Source organism: Gadus chalcogrammus, chromosome 11 (assembly GCF_026213295.1).
Source record: "Gadus chalcogrammus isolate NIFS_2021 chromosome 11, NIFS_Gcha_1.0, whole genome shotgun sequence".
Lineage (NCBI taxonomy): Eukaryota > Metazoa > Chordata > Actinopteri > Gadiformes > Gadidae > Gadus > Gadus chalcogrammus.
The window spans coordinates 27748672-27762108 of NC_079422.1; the positions used below are offsets into that span (position 1 = coordinate 27748672).

Below are 13437 nucleotides of genomic sequence, written 5' to 3' on the forward strand. Positions count from 1 at the left end.
GTCGTATTATATCACTGTTTGACTTTCTTTCAAGGTAAAGTTAATGTTTGGTTACCATGGTTACAGTATTACTGGCCTACTGAGGATTTTTTCTAAACACTACGGTATTAAGCGCTTTCTAATATTTATGGTTGATCATGCACACATGTTACACTTTTGGGTTTTAGATGTAGTTAAATTCACGCACAGCCAATGTCTCAGGCACTTTGACATGTATATACGTGTGCCTGTGTGTATATAAATAAAATAGTCTTTTGATACCTAGTAATCCACTTTCAGTTATTCTCCTTATGATCTCTGGAGAGTTGTTGGCATGAGGAAGTACTTTTTTTATATTAGTGAGGCTGGATTGAATTAGTAGCTGTTATTAAGGTGAACTAATGGATCTTATCCCCCATCTACATTATGTCTAAAGCAGCCCGACCCCCCCGACCTATCGGGTGCTACCTGTGCTTGCTGTCCAATCAGAGCACTCTGTCTTCAGACGGTTGTATTTAGTAATCCTGTGTAGACAACCGCTCATAGTTCTCAGAAGTCTTCTGGTTTCTATTTTCTAATAAGCTGTTAATATTAGACGTTAGAAAATTGATAACATTCTGTCAGATGTAAGGGTGGAATGAATGGTCCTCCGTTTGATTTGGACTGGACAGTGCTAACTCCGTTAGCATCAAGAAGAACAAGAGTTGAGTGCTGCATGCAGCACTCGACTAATAAAATTATCATATAAGTATGATAATATAATCATGATAGGATAATATTAATATTCCTGGTAGTATAAAAATAATTATGGTATAATAACAATCTTGAGAATTTCCTGATAATATTTTAAACAAGAAAGTAGGCCTACAATAATCATGATAATGTAAACAATATGATATAATCATAAATAATTGATCTCGTTATAGAATAAAAATGATAGGCTCCTACAAGACTAATATTCATGATCATGCAATAATATTGGGAAGATAATTACTTTCTCTCCGTTGAAACCCATTCATATTTTTCGACCTCATAGGCCCCATGGGCTCTACCGGAAGGGGCGTGGGGTCGCCACTCTACAGAGCTCGTAAGTACGCCCCTTCCGGTGTACCCCTCATGCGACCTCTGGGCGAGAACAATTAGAATAGGAATCAGTGGTAAGAAATGTATTATTCTCTGATACCAGTCATTAAATGCCTTGGATTACACAAAAGTTTTGTGTGGGCCCAAATAATAATTTTTCACATAAAGAGTTTGACCGTTTATTGTGCATTTGTTCAGTTAAAGGCTTTAGAGAAAAAACAATGAGAAAGACTACATGTGACGTATGTGACGGCACGCTCCCTGCGACTCCCCATCGGCATAACTGAAAATCTACACATGCCCCGACATATAATGGTTTTCACCTCTGTCGATGCTGTTATCCTCCCCTGGGAAAAAGCGGTGAAGTGGAGCAGAGAGATCCCGTCTCCACCAGAGTGGTGGTGTAAGTGGAGCAGAGAGATCCCGTCTCCACCAGAGTGGTGGTGTAAGTGGAGCAGAGAGATCCCGTCTCCACCAGAGTGGTGGTGGTGTAAGTGGAGCAGAGAGATCCCGTCTCTACCAGAGTGGTGGTGTAAGTGGAGCAGAGAGATCCCGTCTCCACCAGGGTGGTGGTGTAAGTGGAGCAGAGAGATCCCGTCTCCACCAGAGTGGTGGTGGTGTAAGTGGAGCAGAGAGATCCCGTCTCTACCAGAGTGGTGGTGTAAGTGGAGCAGAGAGATCCCGTCTCTACCAGAGTGGTGGTGGTGTAAGTGGAGCAGAGAGATCCCGTCTCCACCAGAGTGGTGGTGTAAGTGGAGCAGAGAGATCCCGTCTCTACCAGAGTGGTGGTGTAAGTGGAGCAGAGAGATCCCGTCTCCACCAGAGTGGTGGTGTAAGTGGAGCAGAGAGATCCCGTCTCTACCAGAGTGGTGGTGGTGTAAGTGGAGCAGAGAGATCCCGTCTCTACCAGAGTGGTGGTGGTGTAAGTGGAGCAGAGAGATCCCGTCTCTACCAGAGTGGTGGTGTAAGTGGAGCAGAGAGATCCCGTCTCTACCAGAGTGGTGGTGGTGTAAGTGGAGCAGAGAGATCCCGTCTCCACCAGAGTGGTGGTGTAAGTGGAGCAGAGAGATCCCGTCTCTACCAGAGTGGTGGTGGTGTAAGTGGAGCAGAGAGATCCCGTCTCTACCAGAGTAGTGGTGTAAGTGGAGCAGAGAGATCCCGTCTCTACCAGAGTGGTGGTGGTGTAAGTGGAGCAGAGAGATCCCGTCTCCACCAGAGTGGTGGTGTAAGTGGAGCAGAGAGATCCCGTCTCCACCAGAGTGGTAGTGGTGTAAGTGGAGCAGAGAGATCCCGTCTCTACCAGAGTGGTGGTGGTGTAAGTGGAGCAGAGAGATCCCATCTCTACCAGAGTGGTGGTGGTGTAAGTGGAGCAGAGAGATCCCGTCTCCACCAGAGTGGTGGTGGTGTAAGTGGAGCATTCTTTTTATTCAATCACATGACTTTTTTCGGGTAGTTTTACTTCCGGTGAATTATTTGGTGGTATACCAAACCAAAAGGGGCGCCGCAGTGCAAGGACCTGCTCTAGATTTATCCGAGTATACCAACACTTTAAACACGATTTCACGTTTGCGATACCTCCAAAAAGTTAGTTTGTGTGGTGGCATCAACCCTTATGCGTTGAAGAAGAAAGATTTCGGTACGGATTTGGAATTGGACCCAGCAGTAGTTTCCCGACATCTCCAAATACCTGGTCCTGTCGACATCTTTCTACACCACGAAACAGATGAAAGCATGGAAGAGTATGGAAGCCTACAACCTCTTTGTGTGTGGCTGGGTGAAAGACCTTGGCGTGAAAAGGCGATGCGATCTGTGCTATGTTTGTAGTGTAAACAAACCGCGATTGCTCGATTCTAACTTTCCCCTGCTCTTCTGTTTTAGGTCAACCATTCTCAGAGATCTACGGAGACTCTACTGAAGACACGGCTATTAGTGAAAGAAGATGGAGAGGTGATTACAGCGCACTGCAACTGCATGGCTGGGTAAGAAAAACATAACATTTCTCTCACAACGTGACGAGACGAGTTTGTATTGTTGTTGTAGCTTGCCTTGAATTACTTTCCATGCCCATCGATCCCAAACTCTAAATGCCACAGAATACAGTAAATATGTTTATTTTCGCTTTTATTAGCTACGATATTGAGTTTTTCTATTTTTTCTGTGCACAGGCTTGCAGAATCCTGCTTTCACGTTGGAGCTGTATAATATGCCTTGGAGACAGGTGTGAGATGAGTCAGTCATGTGCACAATGAAGAAAAGTAAATGCCATCCCATATCAACAAGGTAAATTATATATTTTGTAAAATTCTATTGAAGATCTTGAGAATAAATACTAGTTGCCAAATAGAAATAATGCTAAGGATTTTGTGATTCCAATATCTATCAAACTTACATTTTTCTATATTATTTTCTACAAAATAAGGTTATTCTGAGTTTAGCTTATTTCTCTATATTTTTGTTTGATAGATCCCAGTGGCTGCTGTATCAGATATCGACTTTGCATCTGCAAGAGCTAAGAAGAAGAGACTTGATGATGCTATTTCTGGCTCAAGCCCTGAACAAAGCAAATCTCCCTCCACAAAAAGGGTCTCCCCCTGAGATTTATCCCCTAGTCAGCAACCACCAGTCTCCCAAAGCCCATCCTGGACTACCGAACACCAGACAGTCTGTCAGCCAGAGACCTGCATGGTTTGTGTGAGCAGTTCAAGATGCCAGATCTGACCCCTGCTCCTATAGTAGCCGTAGAGCGAGAGACCAGGAAGCATGCAGCCTCAAGGATATGGTTCAGGCAGAGAGCAGGCCGGATAACAGCGTCCAAGCTTAAACAAGCCATTCGGACAAATGCAGACAAGCCAGCAAAAAGCCTTATCAAGGCAATCTGTTAACCAGAATCAAACAGATTCTCTACTGCAGCTACAACGTAATTGTTTTTATTTTTCAAACCCCTTTTTGCAATAATGCAAAATGTACTGTTTTCTTTGAGATAAGAATAAATAAAAATATATACATACACATTATCTCATCTCATCACATCTTCGTGCGCTTATCCGGGGTCGGGTCGCGGGGGAGCAGCTCAAGCAGGGGGCCCCAGACTTCCCTTTCCCGGGCCACATTGACCAGCTCTGACGGGGGGATCCCGAGGCGTTCCCAGGCCAGTGTTGAGATATAATCTCTCCACCTAGTCCTGGGTCTTCCCAGAGGTCTCCACCCCACTGGACGTGCCTGAAACACCTCCCAAGGAAGGCGCCCATTGGGCATCCTTACCAGATGCCCGAACCACCTCAGCTTACTCCTTTCTAAGTAAAGGAGCAGCGGCTCTAATCCGAGTTCCTCACGGATGGCTGAGCTTCTCAACCTATCCCTAAGGGAGACGCCAGCCACCCTTCTGAGAAAACTCATCTCGGCCGCTTGTACCCGCGATCTCGTCCTTTCGGTCATCACCCAACCCTCATGACCATAGGTGAGGATAGGAACGAAGATCGACCGGTAGATTGAGAGCTTTGCCTTGCGGCTCAGCTCGCTTTTCGTAACAACGGTGCGGTAAAGCGAACGCAATACCGCCCCCGCTGCTCCGATTCTCCGGCCAATCTCACGCTCCATAGTACCCTCACTCGCGAACAAGACCCTGAGGTACTTGAACTCCTTCACTTGGGCTAAGGACTCATTTCCTACCCGGAGTAAGCAATCCACCGGTTTCCTGCTAATAGTCATGGACTCAGATTTAGCGGTGCTGATCCTCATCCCAGCCGCTTCACACTCGGCCGCCAGCCGATCCAGTGAGTGCTGAAGGTCACAGGCCGATGATCCAATGAGGACCACATAATCTGCGAAAAGCAGTGACGAGATCCTCAGACCACCGAACTGCAACCCCTCCCCACCACGACTACGCCTCGATATCCTGTCCATGTAGATCACAAACAGGATTGGTGACAAGGCGCAGCCCTGGCGGAGACCAGCACCCACTGAGAACGAAACTGACTGGCTGCCGAGGACGCGAACACAGCTCTCGCTTTGGGAGTACAGAGATTGGATGGCCCTGAGGAGAGACCCCTTTACCCCATACTCCAACAGCACCTCCCACAGTGTCTCCCGGGGGACCCGGTCATACGCCTTCTCCAGATCCACAAAACACATGTAGACCGGATGGGCATACTCCCAGGCCCCCTCCAGGATCCTTGCGAGAGTGAAGAGCTGGTCCGTAGTTCCACGTCCGGGGCGAAAACCGCATTGTTCCTCTTCAATCTGAGGTTCGACGATCGGCCGAACCCTCCTTTCCAGCACCTTGGAGTAGACTTTAACAGGGAGGCTGAGAAGTGTGATACCCCGGTAATTGGCACACACTCTCTGGTCCCCCTCGGGTTTAGATCAGGGAGGCCGTTCCTCCCCACCACGCCTCTCCAGGTGTCTCCATCGTTGCCCACGTGGGCGTTGAAGTCTCCCAGCAGAACTACGGAGTCCCCTACTGGAGCCCCATACAGGACTCCATTCAGGGTCTCCAAGAAGGCCGAGTACTCTGAACTGCTGTTTGGTGCATACGCACAAACAACAGTCAGAGTTTTCCCCCCTACAACCCTTAGGCGCAGGGAGGCGACCCTCTCGTCTACCGGGGTAAACTCCAACACCGCGGCGCTCAGCCGGGGATTTATGAGTATCCCCACACCCGCCCGGCGCCACACGCCCTCGGCAACTCCGGAGAAGAATAGAGTCCAACCCTTATCCAGGAGTACGGAACCGGAGCTGAGACTGTGCGGGAGGTAAGCCCCACCAGATCTAACTGATAGTGCTCCACCTCCCTCACAAGCTCCGGTTCCTTACCCCACAGCGAGGTGACGTTCCACGTCCCCAGAGCCAGCTTCTGCCGCCCGGGTCTGGTCCGTCGAGACCCCTGACCTTCGCTGCCACCCATGTGGCTGCGCACCCGACCCCAACGGGTCTTCCCACAGGTGGTGAGCCCATGGGATGAAGAGAGGGGGGGTGCCACGTAGTTTGTTCGGGCTGTGCCCGACCGGGCTCCGTGGCAAACCCGGCCACCAGGCGCTCGCCATCGAGCCCTCCGTCTGGGCCTGGCTCCAGACGGGGGCCCCGGGCTTCCTCCGGGCCGGGTTACATCTCCTCTTCTTAAGTTATTCATTGAGGTTTTTGAACCATTCTTAGTCTGGCCCCTCCCCTGAGACCACTCTGCCATGAGAGACCCTACCAGGAGCACAAGGCTCCAGACAACACAGCCCTCAGGTTCACAGGGACACGCAAACCTCACCACCACGATAAGGTGACGGTTCCAGGAGAGGACATACACATTATGTTTGAGAATATTCATATAAACAGGTATAGCAACTTAACAGATAAGTTGACACTTATAGTCACAATATGTATATTTCTCAAATGTATGCCAAATACATCTTACACTGTGTTGAATGATAATTTGTTTTGCTGTTTGATTCATATCAGGTATGGATGTAAGCATGAGGCACAGGCACCGAAGGACTACGAAAAAATTATGAGAGTTACATCACGGCTACTCTGTAGCAGATTCTGGCCTTTGTCTCAATGCAAAGTGGCCCTTCATGGGAGCATCACCATATGGGATTGTTGTTTGCAGTTGTCACGGAACTGGAGTGTGTGAAAACAAGGTAAATAAAGCTTTAACCAGGTCTTTCGAAGTATGCCATGTAAAGATATGTGAGATACATGTCATGTGACTACAATTGTCCAGGTCCATGATTCAAGATGCTTTTTGAGCCATCTTGAATCTTGAATGTGACTACAATCCCTCCCTCTCCCAAGGAAATCCACGCACAACTCAATGTTATAAACTAGCATTAAACATGGAACAATTAGCAATTCAGAAGATATAGTTTGTTCACACTTCATCTCTGACTTTTTTCAGTGCCCACATTGTCATCAGGACAAGGAGAACATCAGAGCTTGTGCGGGAGAAAAGGGATTCTGCCTGGCGAAGGACGGTGACAAGATAAAGCTGGACAGATCACATGCCTACTACTATCAAATTCAAGCACAGCTCTTTATCTTGCAAGTAGACTACTGTGATTTTATTGTATGGAACAAGAATGACATTTTTATAGAGAGAATTTTGCCTGACGTGGAGTTTTGGGATAGCGTCATCCCTAAGGATGAAAGTTTTTCCGAAATGTATCCTCCCTGAAGTTTTGGCAAAGAAATTCACCAAGCAAGTTTCTGCATCTCTGCTTCTATCAGATCTCCTTAGAAGTGAAAAAAACACAGGATACATTTTAATAGTTCAGTGTTTTATTTACATTTGTTTGCTTAAGTATAGCCTTCCATTATTTTGCTAGAATGGTCCATCATATAATATTTTTCCCTTCTTATTGATGCCACGAATTTGAGACTTATAATGCCACAGACAGTAATAGTGTGATATAATGTACATAGTATTTTTGTATAAAAAAAGTAATTTTCAGTTCATATTTATGAAGCCAACAATTTGATAGTTGTATTAGTGTATAGATTACTCTTAGTCATAGAAGCTTACGTTACAGGTTGTATATTAATCGATCAAAAGTCATTAACCATGGTATTCTTGAGCTTAAAATTGTCCCAAAATAACAGTGCGTGATCGGGCAGTAATATGCCCGATCTACCAACCTTTCACGAGGTGATCACTGCAAACTCGTGCATGTTTTGACTACTCCCTTCGGCTTCAGCGAGACGTTCGAAAGCCACTTTTCTCGTCGTCTTTTTCTAAAATCGCTTGTTTCTGTACCGTGTTTTTTAACTTCACAGGGAACTCTGAAGTAACTTCTATCCGATTCACGGTTTCAACGGTTCGAACAGCCTAAACAACGCTATTGTAAGGCATTTTCTCTTCTTGTGCTGGACTTCGCTACATGAACGCTTGTAAACAACAAGGCTAGCTGACCACCACTCAAATCCCTGCATAGCTAATGAGGCGGACGTCACGTCATATGAATACAAAGAATAGAGTGGCGAAGTCACGCCCTTTCCTGTAGAGCTCATGGGACCTATGAGGTCGAAAAATATGAATTGGTGTCAATGGAGAGAAAATAATTATTTTCTGGTCCCAGTCTTTATATGCCCTGGATTACACATATGTTGTTTGGGGATTTAAATTATAATTTTTCATGCAAAGAAAACTAAAAATGTCCGTGAAGAAGTTTGATAATCTTAGGTTTTATGTGAGGCCGCTTTGTGAACTACAGTGCCGTGTTCCAATACCCGTACTTCCATGAGTACACTTAAAGGATGTACTATCCGTACTCACTTGAGTACGTTAATTTTTCAGATGTGAGTGCTGTTCCAAATCGAGTACTCCGTGGTAGGGTTGGGCAATCGTCTACAAGCTTCCATCGTCCGATAGCGCCCCCTAGCGATCGCCGATAGTCGATACTATCGGGGGGGGCAACTTTATGATAATTTTATAATATTAATTGTTTATAATAATTTATCACTTTGAAAAAAATCGCGTTTTCATTTTTCGATTTTTTTCTTATAAACGAATACGATGGTCTTCCCCTTGGACCAGCGTGAGCCGTGAGCCTCCGCTGATTTAAGTTTCGATGCGTCGGCGCCAGTGGCGCTGTCATGATGACACACGCTGATGACATACAGCTCGTAGCTGTGTTCGAAATCGTTCCCTATCACGGATATAGTGCACTATATAGGGTGCTCGCTATTTTGTAGTGTTCGAATTCTCACTGGTTAATTTCATGCCCTATATAGTGCACTTAAAATACCCAAAATGTGAGTGTACATATGATGTTCCCTACGTGTTACTCCCATAAACCACAATGCAATGCGGTCGTGTTTTTCCGGAGGAGAAGAAGAAGCTCAATAACCGCAAGCGGCGAAAACGAATACATTTAATGATGGAGTCTCCGGCTTTCGTTTAGAAATATCAACAATTTATTTGGGAAAATGAAACATTCAAAATTAATACAACCTCCAGCTTTCCTCGAGAGTGTCCGGTTTGTTTACATGATCTGGGCGCATCTGTCTGCGTCACACAAATACCCGGCGCATTTACTGACGCAAATGACGTTTAGAAATGTTCAGCGTAGTGTCCGAATTCTCGTTTGCTCGTTCCCTATGTAGTGCACTATATCATGAACACTATAGGGAATAGTGAGTGAGTGAATAGGGAACGATTTCTAACACAGCTCATGTACCACAGCTGTGAACCGGAAATGGTGCAGCGGGGTGTGATGTCATTTCGCCGTGCGAGCAGAGCCCCTCCCCTCTCCTCTCGCAGCAATGAGTGAATACGGCAGGTCAGCGCTACATAGTATGTTTTCCACCGGTGCCAGTTCATTTCAATTACAATTTGCGGGGCTTTTTAAGTTGAAAAAATAGCTACCACAGCGCTTTAAAAAAAATAAATATAAAAAATAAAATAATAATAATAATTATTAAAAAATAATTATCGCCTTTTTATCGGCAACTTGAGACGATCGACGATGGAATCCATCTGTCGTCGATAGTCGATAGAATCGACTATCGGCCCATCCCTACTCCGTGGTGCCCTAACCGGAAATTACGATCACGACTGCCGCCGCGGCTCCTCCCCCGCAATAAACATCCCGCTTTGAACGGTGAACTCTTTACGCCTAGCAGCTATAAAAAGCTATAAAAACTACAAATGACTCTATTAATGCAGGCTATGTGGAAAATGCGCCGACTTTGGCTCAGCCTGGCTCCGCCTCTTCCGCTACGTAGCTAAGATGGCTGCCGTTGAGTACGGAAAGTGTCCTTCGATCCACACTTCACAATTAGCCCGTTTTGAGTACGACATCCGGGTCTATACTACAGCGAAGAGCTGTAGTTCACAAAGCGGCCTCACATAAAACCTACGATTATCAAACTTCTTCACAAATTTTTTTTGTTTTCTTTGCATGAAAAATTATGCACTGTGTCGCGCTGCTATGATGCTGCTATGTCGTCAATGGAAACGCGACCTTGGAACTGAGCTGGGCTATACCGCCCCCTACCGGACTGAAGCGAACCGAACCGAACAGCACCCTCCGGTGGAAATGCCCCATAATAGGAAGGTACAGGGATCTGCTGCTACTGAACCCGATCGCTTGCCAGGGCAAACCATGATTTATATGAATGGAAAGAGTTGTTAAAGCTGTAGAGGAAATGAGCTGTAGATGTAGAAGAATATGTTGATATAGAATATATGATAAAAAAAAGAAATGACAAATATATGATATAGCACTATAGTGCTTTTTAGTAGTTTGGGTAGTATAAAAGCAAAGGAATACATAATGATGAATGAATACGGAACTGGAATACGAGACTGATTTGACATGTATTAAAAATGAGTAGGTAACGTTATTACGCGTGACTGCAGTCAGCAAAGGGACGTACCATGTCGAGGACAACGCTATACATTATATGAAACACTAACACACACACACACACACACACACACACACACACACACACACACACACACACACACACACACACACACACACACAGAATAGGCCTATAGGCTATGACACAACTTATATTAGCAATATAAACAATATAATAATGACAAGGGTCATTATTATATAGCGACCCTGGGAGAGTTTGTGTATTATGTGTTGCATTGTATTTCGTTGTCTGTTATGCCAGTTGTTCTATTTGCATGCATTGGAATGTTCTACTTGTCAATCAGTATGGGTGGCGTATCATCAGGTCAGCTGGGGGAGGGCCTTGGGAGAACCGGAGGGTGGGGGCTTGCCCGTTGAAGGGACTGGGTTGGGGGTCGGGGGTTGCCCGGGTAACCGGTTGTTGTAAGTGACGATTTTTGCCGTTGGTTACGGGTTTCATTGACCTGGTTTGTGACATTAAAGTTCCTTCAAGTACTTATGACTGGACATCGTTATGTCACCGGCGAGGTCATTACAATATGAAAGAAACAAATTAAACTATTGGGTTGGAACCACTGCGAAAAGGTCCGCAATGGTTTATGGGATGAGGAGTTCCTTCACTTGTTCACAAAATTAATGGAAACAGTTTTGTATCTTTACTCTTTCTTCCGTTTTCCAAATTCCTTTTTGCCCCGAATCAAACATTTTCCGGTCACAACTAGCCTGACAAACGATTGTCTTGGTTCCAGGCTTAAAACTCTTTATACAACGATTTGACAAAACGTTGACGGTGAAAATGAATGGGAAATTGACTTCGAGAACCAGAGCTGTTGAACAGGGGGCGGTCACTGTTATGCTCTATATAACCTACAGAACCATCGTCAGAGTGAGAGCTATGGCATGCCAGATGAGTCATGGCTGCTTTGTCACAATTCTTGTATGTTGTTGATTTTGTAATTGAATGTAAAAGGGGTCGAAGGGACTTTTTAATATTTATACAAATTACTTTTGGGATCGGTTCAGTATTGAGCGAGAACACTGCATATAAAATACAATCTTTTTATGAAGTAGGCCTAATTTAACCGATGCCAAAGTGATAACGTATTTCAGTTCTTCTTTTACTTTGTTTTCATGTTGATATGACAATAAATCTGAATCTGAATATCCTACCTCCATTCATTGATTAAAAATATTCATCAAATTGCTTAAAATCTAAAATGGTCCGGCAGTCGATGGCGCCTCCGAAAAAGGAAATGTAAGAAAAGTAGTTTGATTGAGCCTCATGCTTAATGCCGTCTCCTGGCTGAGATGGCCGCTTCAGGAAGGGCTTCAGGGCTGAGAGTCGGACAGGGGTTGCAGTGGGCCGGACAGACGGACTGGTATTCGTGCCGATACGCAGCGCGTGTGTAGATTTGGGACCTCTTGGCTATCAAGGAACGGTCACTTAAAAGAGGAAGGATTGATGGTGTCTGGGCGGCGGAGCGCTGCTGATGTTCTCACGCAGGTCGCCGTCTCCCCGCGGACACCGCCCGCCCCGAGCTAATGGAGTCCCTCCATCACTGGAGGGAAACGCACCACAACACGTACCACAACACGCACCACAACGCGCCCGCCCTGCTCCCATTAGCAACACAACTATCCCAGGAATGTGCACAAACTCTAGTGTCTCTCTGTTTGTGTGTGTATGCAGTGTGTGTGTGTGTGTGTGTGTGTGTGTGTGTGTGTGTGTGTGTGTGTGTGTGTGTGTGTGTGTGTGTGTGTGTGTTTATGAATTAAAAGTGTGTGTCTATGAGGTGTGTGTGTGTTTATGCAGTGTGTGCATGTGTATTAATAGTGTGTGTACATTTATACAGTGTGTGTGTGTGTATGTGTTTATGCAGTGTGGGCGTGTGTATTCATACAGTGTGTGTGCGTGTGTGTGTGTGTGTGTGTGTGTGTGTGTGTGTGTGTGTGTGTGTGTGTGTGTGTGTGTGTGTGTGTGTGTGTGTGTGTGTGTGTGTGTGTGTGACAGTCAGCTCAGAGACATTTTCCCCTCCACTAGGGCAGTTCATGTAACAAAAAACAAAAGCTTTTGTTTTTCTCCTCCTCCTCTCTCTCTTCTCCTCCATCAGTCTCCTCCTTCTCCTGCTCTTCTTCTGGGGGGTGAAAGGAGGAAGTTAAACTGATAAATTAGACCTCATTTATTGGACAACAGTTTGAGTCGATACTCGGCGCCTCCCGTCCTCCTCCAGGAAGCCGCGCGCCGCCTAATTGGAACATGCTGCGCGGAGGGCAGCCGTTTAGAACGCAGCCCGCCAGGCCGCGCCCCCCCCCCCCCCCCCCCCCCCCCCCCGCTCTCCACCCGGCGCAGCGGACAGGAGAGGTCTGACAGGCGGGGGGCGGGGGGGCGGGGGGTATAGATTTTAGTGTCTGTTGTTGGCTTATTGTTGTGCTTCTTTACTCAGTCAATCACATTTAATTGACAGCGCTGGGCTGGGAGCGCGCGCCGCCATGACAGGCCGGTAATGCCGGGGGGGGGCACCCCCCACCCCCCCACCTCATGACAATTCCTCAGCCGTCAACGGCATTAATTGATGTAACGACAGCGATGATGGATACTAATAAATAAGGAATGGATACCTAATAAATACAACCTTTAAGGAAAAGCAGCTAATTAAAGCCGCTCTGAGATAATGCATGACTTCCCCAGACGCGGTCCGTCAGAACACCGATTGTTACCCCAAGGTTTTATTTACACGCCAAAAAAGTCAACATTTGCATAAGCGGGAGCAGCTGTGTGTTCTTCTTTAAACCCAGCGTAGTACGGGAAGAGCAAACTGAAGACCAACGGCTCCCTGACGGCTGTCATCTACTGTCACTGACGGGATCCTGATGAGAGCCGTGCGGCCTTCATTTAGCAGCTGCCTGATTTAGCAGCTGCCTTGATTTAGCGTCACCCTTTATCTAGCAACGGCCTCGATTCAGCGGCTGCCTTGATTTAGCAGCATCGTGTCCAGACGAAGGTTGCCGTGGGGGCGTAGGA

At 46.3% G+C, this 13437-nt stretch overlaps 1 long non-coding RNA gene across 1 annotated transcript; it reads left to right on the forward strand.

Moving 5' to 3' along the window:
• The first annotated feature begins 3544 nt into the window (after nucleotides 1-3544).
• On the forward strand, nucleotides 3545-7255 carry LOC130392416 (uncharacterized). The gene is made up of 3 exons (XR_008897007.1): nucleotides 3545-3979; nucleotides 6508-6689; nucleotides 6947-7255. It is a non-coding gene; the product is annotated as an uncharacterized LOC130392416 (long non-coding RNA).
• Nucleotides 7256-13437: the final 6182 nt, after the last annotated feature.